Source organism: Felis catus, chromosome C1 (assembly GCF_018350175.1).
Source record: "Felis catus isolate Fca126 chromosome C1, F.catus_Fca126_mat1.0, whole genome shotgun sequence".
NCBI lineage: Eukaryota > Metazoa > Chordata > Mammalia > Carnivora > Felidae > Felis > Felis catus.
The window spans coordinates 150,816,621-150,826,453 of record NC_058375.1 but is presented as its reverse complement, the minus strand read 5'-3'; the positions used below and the strand labels follow the sequence as shown (position 1 = coordinate 150,826,453).

The 9,833-nt window shown below is 37.7% G+C and overlaps 1 long non-coding RNA gene across 1 annotated transcript; it reads left to right on the top strand.

Annotated features, from left to right (window-relative positions):
• The first annotated feature begins 6,168 nt into the window (after positions 1-6,168).
• LOC109503152 lies at positions 6,169-8,898 on the top strand. The gene is made up of 3 exons (XR_002162052.3): positions 6,169-6,339; positions 7,841-8,016; positions 8,658-8,898. It is a non-coding gene; the product is annotated as an uncharacterized LOC109503152 (long non-coding RNA).
• Positions 8,899-9,833: the final 935 nt, after the last annotated feature.

The window sequence follows — 9,833 nt, the reverse complement described above, 5'->3', positions numbered from 1 at the left end:
GCCACAAGCCAAAAATATTCATATAAAATGATATAAAATGATATGATAATGATATAACGATGTAAAAATAGTAAAGGAAACACAAAATATAAGGGGAAATAAACAAATTAACCTGCACTTACCTTTGAAAACTTTCGTGGCTGGTGTGAGGGAGATGAGATAGGAGCATTATTGTGTAAGACAACTTTCACTATCACTAATGGCATCACTGCTATCTATTGGCTCGATGGAATATTTTTCTGCATGGGGGCCATCATATACATGTTGACTACAGTACAGTATTAATAAACTCTTGTCATATGCTATATTTAATGTAACTGACAATAAGACAACAAAGGAAAGGGCCTATATTTGCAGGCAGCCTAACCTAGAATGAAACAGAACATTCCTAAGCTTATTCTTATATGGAAAAGCAAAGGACTGTCCACAGGTGCTTTGAAGTAACAAAAAATACACTAATGCCAGTTGTGGGCATTCCAACGTTCTGAAAAATCACCGATTACTGCCAAGCACTGTGACCTGAAACCAAGCATCTGAGCATGGGAGACGATCACCCACAATCCCACAGCAAGAGAGAGAGACAGAAGAACCATTGGCTTAGTTGTGATCATGTGATAGTTGGCATCACATACTACTCATATTACAAGGCATCATTCATTTATCAAGTTAAAATTTATTAGAAATGTTTGCTCGTCTTGCAGAATACTCGCAAAGTAAGTTACTCACAATCCCATGTTTTACTGTACAACTATTCAAATAACGAAATTTTTTTTAAAGGTCATAGCATCCCTCTTTTCAAGTGCTTTTTTTTTTAATTTCGAACATTTTAAATTTTTCTTTGTAAAACCACTATTAAGACATGAAAAATTAGGATTAAACTGAGCTACCAGAGTTTTTTTAAGGTTAAGCTTAATTTTTGATAAATGCTGCTAAGACTTTGGATTAAGCATTATAAATATCAGTAATATTTATGTGAACCTGGGGAGTGCTCAGCAAAACTTTATTAGGGCCTTTCATGTTGTAAGGAATATAGACAGACCAAGGTGATGCCAATTTACTGGAAGAACACATGGAGAAGAAATTATCTGCAGAAACTGACTCAGCTGCTACACAACCAGACAACACTGAGAAATATAAAGATAGCTTCTTGTTGGTGAGGATACAACGGTTTTAAAACACAAATAGCAGCTATAGTAACCAACTAGTGGCTCTGATGACGTGCTCATCTAATGATCTCCTCTGTCTCAAACATGTTATTACCTGTCTCATAGTCATTGCCATTTGAAGTCATCATTCAGGGGTGCATGACTGACTCAGTCAGTAGAGCATGTGACTCTTAATCTCAGGGTTGTGAGTTCAAGCCCCACACTGGGTGTGGAGCCTACTTGAAAAGGAACAGAGGGAAGGAGGGAAGAAAGAAGAAGGAAGGGAGGGAAGAAGGAAGGGAGGGAGGAAATGAAATAATCATTCAGTCTTCTCTTTCTCACATGTCACAACAAAACCACTGGCAAATCTTGACTGCTCTAGATTCAAAATATAACCCGAATCCAACCACTTCTTATGAGTTCCACAGCTAATACCATTTCAAGCCACCATCATCTCTCTCCTGGACTTATCATCCTGCAATGCCCTCCCTCCTAACTTAACATCCTGTTTCTGCTCTCTCCCTCAGTCCATTCTCTGACAGCCCAAGTTGCTGTTAAGGTGCACATCATGTCCCATCACTTTCCTGTTCAAAATCCTGCAATGACTTCCCAGCACACTTGAAACAAAAGTGCCTCACCATAATTTGTAAGACTTTATATAATTTGATCCCTGGATACATCCCAATCTCATTAGCTACCAGTCTCGTTACCTATCTCCCACTGCTCCAACATTGGCCTTCTCCCTGTTCCTTAAAATATGAAGGCATACTCCTGCCTCAGAGCTTTTCCACATGCTATTTTCTCTGCCAATAAACACTTTTCCCCCACCTGCTCTCTCCCTCATGTCTTCTAGATCTCTCTCAGTTCAACTACTTCTTCCTAAGAAAGGCCTTCTTTGACCACCAAATCCAAAACAAAAACAAAAACAAAAAACTCTATTCCCATCTCTGATTTATTTTTCTTTGTGGACTTATCACTACCTGAAATAATATTATATAATTATTCTTTACTTAATGCAAGTCTCCCCAATTAGAATTTAAGCTCATGAAGGCAAACTTTTGTTCACTACTGCATCTTTCACACCTTAAAATAGTGCCTGACACATAGTTGAGATCCAATATTTCTTTAATAACGAATTACTCCTTGTGACTCCATGTCCCTCTGTCTGCCTCTCTCTACTGACTCTGTTTTTGTGTGCCTAGAATTAAGAAACCCTCCCTTTACCTGAGTTAACCATCATTCAACAGTGAGTGTCTAATTAGATAGGTTACCCAATAAGCAGCCAGATGGGTGCCTTGGCTAGAGCACCAATCCTTGGTCCCCAGTCTCTTTTGGCTACAGCATCAAGTCACGTGGCATAAAACATGTAGCCTTATGGGGTGTCTGGTGGCTCAGTCAGTTAAGCATGCGACTCTTGGTTTCAGCTCAGGTCATGATCTCACAGTTCATGGTTTTAAGCCCTGCATCGGGCTCTGTCAGTGCGGAGCCTGCTTGGGATTGTCTCTCTCGCTCTCTCGCTCTCTCCCCCTCTCTTTCTGCCTTCCCCTGCTCACACTGCTCATACTCTCTCTCAAAATAAATAAATAAACTTAAAAAAGAACATGAAGTCTTACATTCAAAAAATCACCTGTGGCCATCTTCCTCATGTTCTGTGAAAACATAATAGGCACTTAAGTTACTGGACTCTCCTCTAATATAAAAATAACAAAAGAGATCTTTCTCTTTAGTTATTTTTCTTCACTTCTTCTATTTCCATTATGGGCTACAAATTTTCATGCCTCCTATCTAAGATAATAAATGGAGCCAAACTTCAAAGGGAATTTCTTTCTTCTACCCACCAAAATGCTTATTCTATCTTTCCTTCTAAGCAAACCCGTAACCCCACCCACATTACTTTCCTTCAGTCTTTATGGGGAAAATTTTCTAATGTGTAAATCTGAGAGCTAGATATATTTATTTACCTTTTTCTGAAGATTTTTTTTCATTTTAATACGGAATCTTACAGAAAGCAGTGCTTTAACCCAGCAGCAAGAATTGTTAATATGCAATTTGGGGCAGTAGTACAATGATTATGGAGATAATGGCCTTCTTAAAATCCCTCAAATGACTTCACTTGCATGACTATTGCTACCCTATTTATGAAATTACCCGGTTATGTGCGATTCTCATTCATTCACACATTCATTCAGCAAATGTTTGAGTGTCTATTTTGTTAAGGAAACATATAGTGCTCTTGGGTCACAAGAGTGGACTTTAAGCAGAAAGTTATCTTTTTGAATACTTTATTATGAAATATTTCTGGGAATAAATATACTTCTGAAGCATGTTTTATCAGCAACAATCAGTGTGGATCATTTAGGCTTCTTTTTTTATGGATCACTTGTTTGTAGACAGTATAGGTATATTCTGAAATCATTAAATCTATGGGGGAAATTTTCTAATGTATAAACCCCAGTGATATGGTGTCACTGCCAATTTAGTTAAGAAAATTGCATTTTCTTCTGCACGGTACTCAATTACCTCAACAATCTGTTTTACCTTTTTTTTTTAGGGCACACAAGCAATATTTACTAAAAGATGAGTACCATGCTTAGGTATATACTATTTACACAGATTCACTCACAAGTGTAAACACTTTATGTAGGCTTCCATAAATGTCCATTACATCCATTCATTTTGCTAATATGGTCAAAATGTGTTTTATTTTATAAATGGGTCAACCATTTCTATTTTGATAAAAAGGTAATATCTATTCTTTATAAAGATTTGGAAAATGTTCATTTTCACCAGCTTTAAAACCATCTCTAGCCAATTTAATGTGCCCTACAATATAGCCACAATACATTGCATTGCCATCTGTACTAAATGCTATCCTCCCACTCTGCCTTGTTATTCTTACACCTAATCCTCTCTGTAACCCTTACACCTCCCACACTATCCTAACTTCATAATTGTCACAAAGGAAATGATCATTTCATCTCACACACCATCATTTTCAGCAAATTTTCTTATCCTGGCGATGTGGCCTTTAATTCCAGCCATCTGACTGTATAAGACCTTTCTTATCAGGCCATCAGTAGGATGACATTGATAAACTCTGTACCTCTACTCCTCTAAATAGATGGCTGCTATATTTTGCTTTGACTCTTAGACATATTGAACACATATATAACATTCTAATAGCCTGATGTTCAAAGACTTTTTCATATCTCCACAACATTTTTATGTTCTCCTACAATGCCATTTTAAGATCAAATATCTAAGCCACTTAACTTAATTGGGAAACATTATGCTAATTAAACTAAGGGTGTTGGTTCATGTGCCATAATAACCAATTAGCCAGAAAAAAAGCCAATATAAAAAAGACTATATCTCAACATTGGGTAAAGGGATCACCAGTTCATCAATATCAGAAGAGGTTACCAAAGTATAGAGATTACCAAATGGTATAGCACCATATTTGAAAAGCAATTGACATCCTACGCTCACTAGGTTAGCCATAGCAGCTCCGCAGGCTCTGGACAACATATTACATGCATATAATTGCTATGGAATATAAATTATATATGCATAATTAATTTGTGCAACATTCTTATCCACAGATAGCTATATTGAAGGTGATGGGACAGAGAGTTATGAGACCCAACCTGGTCCTTGACTCTTTTTTCGATCCCAAATAATAACTGTTTAAACCAGATTGTACCAGAGGGTGGAAAAGGCGAGAAAGGTGAACAGTTATCTAAAATTCTTCTGTTGGTGGGTAGACAATAAATCTCCTATGTCTAAATAGTGGAGAGAAAGAACACTGGAAAACACTCAGTCCAAAATGAACTGACAGAAAATAAGCAGTAATGCAAGGAAGTTAGCAATCAGCATTAACAAAGGTAACCACAAAGGGATATAGTCCTTCATAACTACAGAGCATTTACCGATTCAGATGTGCCTGACTGAAGTGACAGAAATGAACAGACCAGTATCTCTCAACTGGGTCTATGGCCTCAGGGAGTCTGAACAGGTATTTTCTATAAGACTTTTTTTTAACGTGTATCTGCATTCCCATGTTAATTTTTTTGTTTATTTATTTTTATTTTTATTTATTTATTTATTTTTAAATATATGAAATTTATTGTCAAATTGGTTTCCATACAACACCCAGTGCTCATCCCAAAAGATGCCCTTCAATACCCATCACCCACCCTCCCCTCCCTCCCACCTCCATCAGCCCTCAGTTTGTTAATTTTTAAAATTATTTTCAGCATTTTGCCTTTCATCTGAATGCTTGACTTCCAATTATACTACAAGGTAATTTTGGTGTCCATGTTTGTTTTTCTCTTTACAATTACATTAACCCCAAATAATCACCTAATATAACAACATTAAACTTATAATGTGCTCTCCAACAAGGAATGCTTCAAATCTGAATATGAATCAGTTTTCCAGATACATTTACCTTACACTGTCTAAAATTCTTCTTCTCCTGCTCCACCCAATATATTCACTGCCTTAAGTCTATTTAAGGATTTCTAGCTTTTGCCATATTACTGGTACCCACCATGAAATGACTGCCAAATGTCTGCCAAAGGTACTACCATCCAATGACTCTAGAGCTACCAATTTTTAAGTTGTCGGACAAGTGTCATGTTCCCACTTTGTGCCATGCTTGGACACCTGGGCCCAAGTAGTGCCTGCCACTTGTGCCCATATACTCAGTCCCTCATGGAAGCTTTTTCACCTACCATCTGCTGACTTTCTCTCCCCAGAATTGGATATGGATCCATCGAGCCAGGTCATGGAGGCAATACCTGAGACAGACAAACACTATTCCATTACATCGTTGCTTTGCAGCAGGTCAAAATCTTCCTTTCTTTGGGAAAAAAAAAATTTAAAGCAAAATGACTTCCAGTGATGCTCTGATCCAGTTCATAAGACATCCTGGAACATATCTGAATCCTCATTAAAGTTCTAGCTGGAGTATTTTCCCTCAGTCCACTCCCTACTGCCCAGAATCCCATTATGAGGCAATAAGGACCATTCTGGATTCTGGGGGTAAAATTCAACCTAAAGGAAGAAATAAAGACGCAAAAAGAACTAAAAACAAAAACAAGAATTAAAAAACTTAGAGTTCAAAGGAAAAGGATAATTCTCAGTACACCACGTTTCCAAACTTACTCTCCATATATCTAGAATTCCTATGGTGAGTAACAGCCTCTAAGCAAAATTTGAAAAGGTCAATGTGGTTTCCTGTAAGATACTGGAACTCAGATGACACTCTTTGATGGTCTTCTAGTGTAATATATCACTAAGGAAAGGGAGGGATTCTCCACCAGTTCACCAAAAACTACCATTCAGCTCTGGGGATGCCAGGAAAGGGTACCTGAAAGTGTAGCAGCAATGCCCAATAGGAGATTGAGGAACCTGGCAAGAAATAGTAGGTTTCTCTTTTAAGAACACATGTGAAAGATCATCTGGAAAGTTTGAGGGTACCCAGGTAGGGACAAAAGCCAAGAAACTGTGGTCATTATTCTTAATTTGACCCTTGGAGAAAGGTTATAATGATCAGGGGCACCATTTATTCAGTGCCTACAAAACAATATATGGGATAGACTTACACTAGAAAAAATTATTAATTTTTTATCCGGAATTCAGAGCCTACAAAACAATATATGGGACAGACTTACACTAGAAAAAATTATTAATTATTTATCCGGAATTCAGATTTAACTGGGATCATGTATTTTTTATTTTTCTTAATGTTTATTATTTATTTTTTGAGAGAGACAGAGAATGAGGAGGGGCAGAGAGGGAGACACAGAATCTGAAGCAGACTCCAGGTTCTGAGCTGTCAGCACAGAACCCGATGCCAGGCTCAAACCCACAAACTGTGAAATCAAAACCTGAGCCAAAGTCAGACACTTAACTGACTGAGACACCCAGGTGTCTGGATCATGTATTTTTATTTGCTAAGTCTGGTAACCCTAATTCTAGAAGCTTAGGATAAACATGGAGATGCACCACCCAGATCCCCCTTCTAAGAAAGACTTGCTAAACAGTAACAAGCAAATGGCCAGTGCACAGATGTCTCCCGCTGTCAGCCCCAGCAAGGTCTGCCTCAACTGCAGAGAACTGTGTTCAAGAAGTCATACGTTTTCTAGGGTGGCCTACATCCAGTGACTGAGCAAGGAAGGAATTCAAAGGCCCAGCAACTCTGGCCTCACATGGGATAACTCTAGAGCTGCCCAGTGAGCTGGCCAAGGTTTTGTCAGGTCTACTTCACAGTTCAACTTTTTACTCTATTCTGTACTGCCTCTTCCCGTTGCCTTTAATAGGAATCCATCCCTAACAAACAGCTTACATCCCCAGTTCAATTTTCGTTCTGATTTCCAGAGAACCCAACCTGCAAAAATTGGGCACTGCCTACAAACAATATATGGCAGAGACTTATACTAAAAAAAGTATTGTTTGTCCAGAATGGACATAATGTCTCGAAAAATAGGCAAGAAGATGGAGCTGTGCAACAAGAGCACTCACTACCTGACAGTGAGGACCCTATTACTGATGGGCAGGTGGAACACGGCACTAAATGGTAATCTGTTGTTAAACCTTTCCTAGTGGTGAATTAGGAGAATGTACTAGCATGGAGGAAATAGTGACCATGAGGGTAATGAGGTTAAATTAGTATTTCCTAAACCCCACAGGTGTTCTACAAGAGAAAACGGACAAATGAGAGTAACAGGTAACCGAAAGTCAGATGTAAAAGCCAGAAGACCTTCTCAGTTGCATACCAAAAGGTTCTCATTTCCCACAAGAAGAAGGCAGAGAAAGAGAAGACCAAGCCCAGAATTTAACTGTCACAGTAACTGAACCAAAGCAGGTCTGTGTGTAAAGGTCAGGAACTTGGCTGGGAAAACTTTTGACTGGGACAGAAGTAATGTGAACATATTGGCGAATATCTCCAAAGATTTTGACTCCCTACTAAATCTAAAGAGAATTGGCCTCTACCCTACTAAGAGCTAATACCCCCAACGTCTGTCCTCCCACCCACCTCCGACCCATTTCTACCCGTCACTGCCCATCTCCAATCCAGGTGCTAAAAGACAATTCAGAGCCCTCAGTGACAGAGACTGCACCTTGTCCTACTAACCTTCTTCTTCTAAGATTCCCTCAGGGAGAGAGCACCATCAGAAACCTGATAGAGCGACTTCCCAAACATATATAGAGAGGTGGATCTAAACAGTGCTAAAGAGGAGATAGGGCAGATGTAGGTCCCCACAGTTTGGCTAAGGCTTTACTGGGTCTGCACAACAGTTTGACTTCTTCTTCTGCACATTCCTGCTCCCCCCCTTCCCTTTCACACGTGCTATCCCCTAGTGAATATTTTATATTTACTCTACTTTATATATACTCTACTTTCAGAGAACCCAACTGCAACAAAGCTTAGCCTAAAGTCTGTTGTTTCTGTTCCCCCACTAATTTTGTGAGCTTCGTAATTTTTTTCCTACTTAAACCCTCTAGAGTGGACTCCATCACATGCAGCTTTGAAGTCTGACCAATATCAACATCAAGATGTTATTCAAATACAAAGAAAACATTCAGAGATCTTCAAATTTTAAAGAATACAGAGATGACAAAAGACATTACTGCATCTTGCCAATCAGCTATTTAAGAGATTATCCAAACTAAAGAATTGGAAGATGAAAAATCCACAGTATAAAAACAAATAAAAACAAAAACAAAACACAAGATTGGTGGCAAAGAGTGAACTCATTTATATACATTACTAATAAAGAACAACTGCAGGAATTATGGTTACTTGGTCACGGATATTATAAACATAGAAAATGTAACAATAATCATATAACTTAAGAAGTTGGAGGGTGGTAAGCCAGGAGGATGTATAAGAGAGCTAATATTCTCACTTTTCACAGCAGAGTGTCAATCAATTCTATCTAAAATTAAAACAGTCATTTAATAAGACATAATGCTCCAACTTCTTAGTTTTTCATAATCTTTTAAAATCAGAATCAGAATCTTACAAGAAATAAATCTTGTGGTAAAGAGGCACTTATTTGAAGTTCAACATTGTTTTAACTGGTCTCTTTCACCTCTATTTAATTTACATAAAATAAAATGTAATATTTCATTTAAAATAGAATCTGTAACATGATCCACCTTTATAAAACTAAAAATATTTTTATGTTTTCCATCGGTACAATTTCTTTATGTCTACAGTTCTGCCTATACATACATATACTTGTGTGTATGTGTGTGTGTGTGTGTGTGTGTGTGTGTGTGTGAGAGAGAGCGCGCATGCGCGAGCGCACAGTTCTGCATTTAGAAAGAAAGTTCTATGTAGACAAAGATACCTGGAATAATATTCTCCTAATTGATCATAGTAATTTCTGAATGGTAAAATAGAGGCTATTTTTTTAATTTAATTTTTGTATTTTCCACATTGTTTGAATTACTGATAGTCAGCATATATAATTTTTCCCCAAAGGAATGAAAATAAGCAAAGGCCAGATATTTAAAATTTTGTGTGCTATGCTAAAGCTGCAGATTTTTTATAGATTTGTGAGGATCGAAGCTCTTGAACTATTTTGAGACGAAAATTAAAGCCATATGAATAGGTGTGATCTCCTGAGAAGATCAGAAAAAGAAAAGAAGATAACCAAATATATATAATTTTTA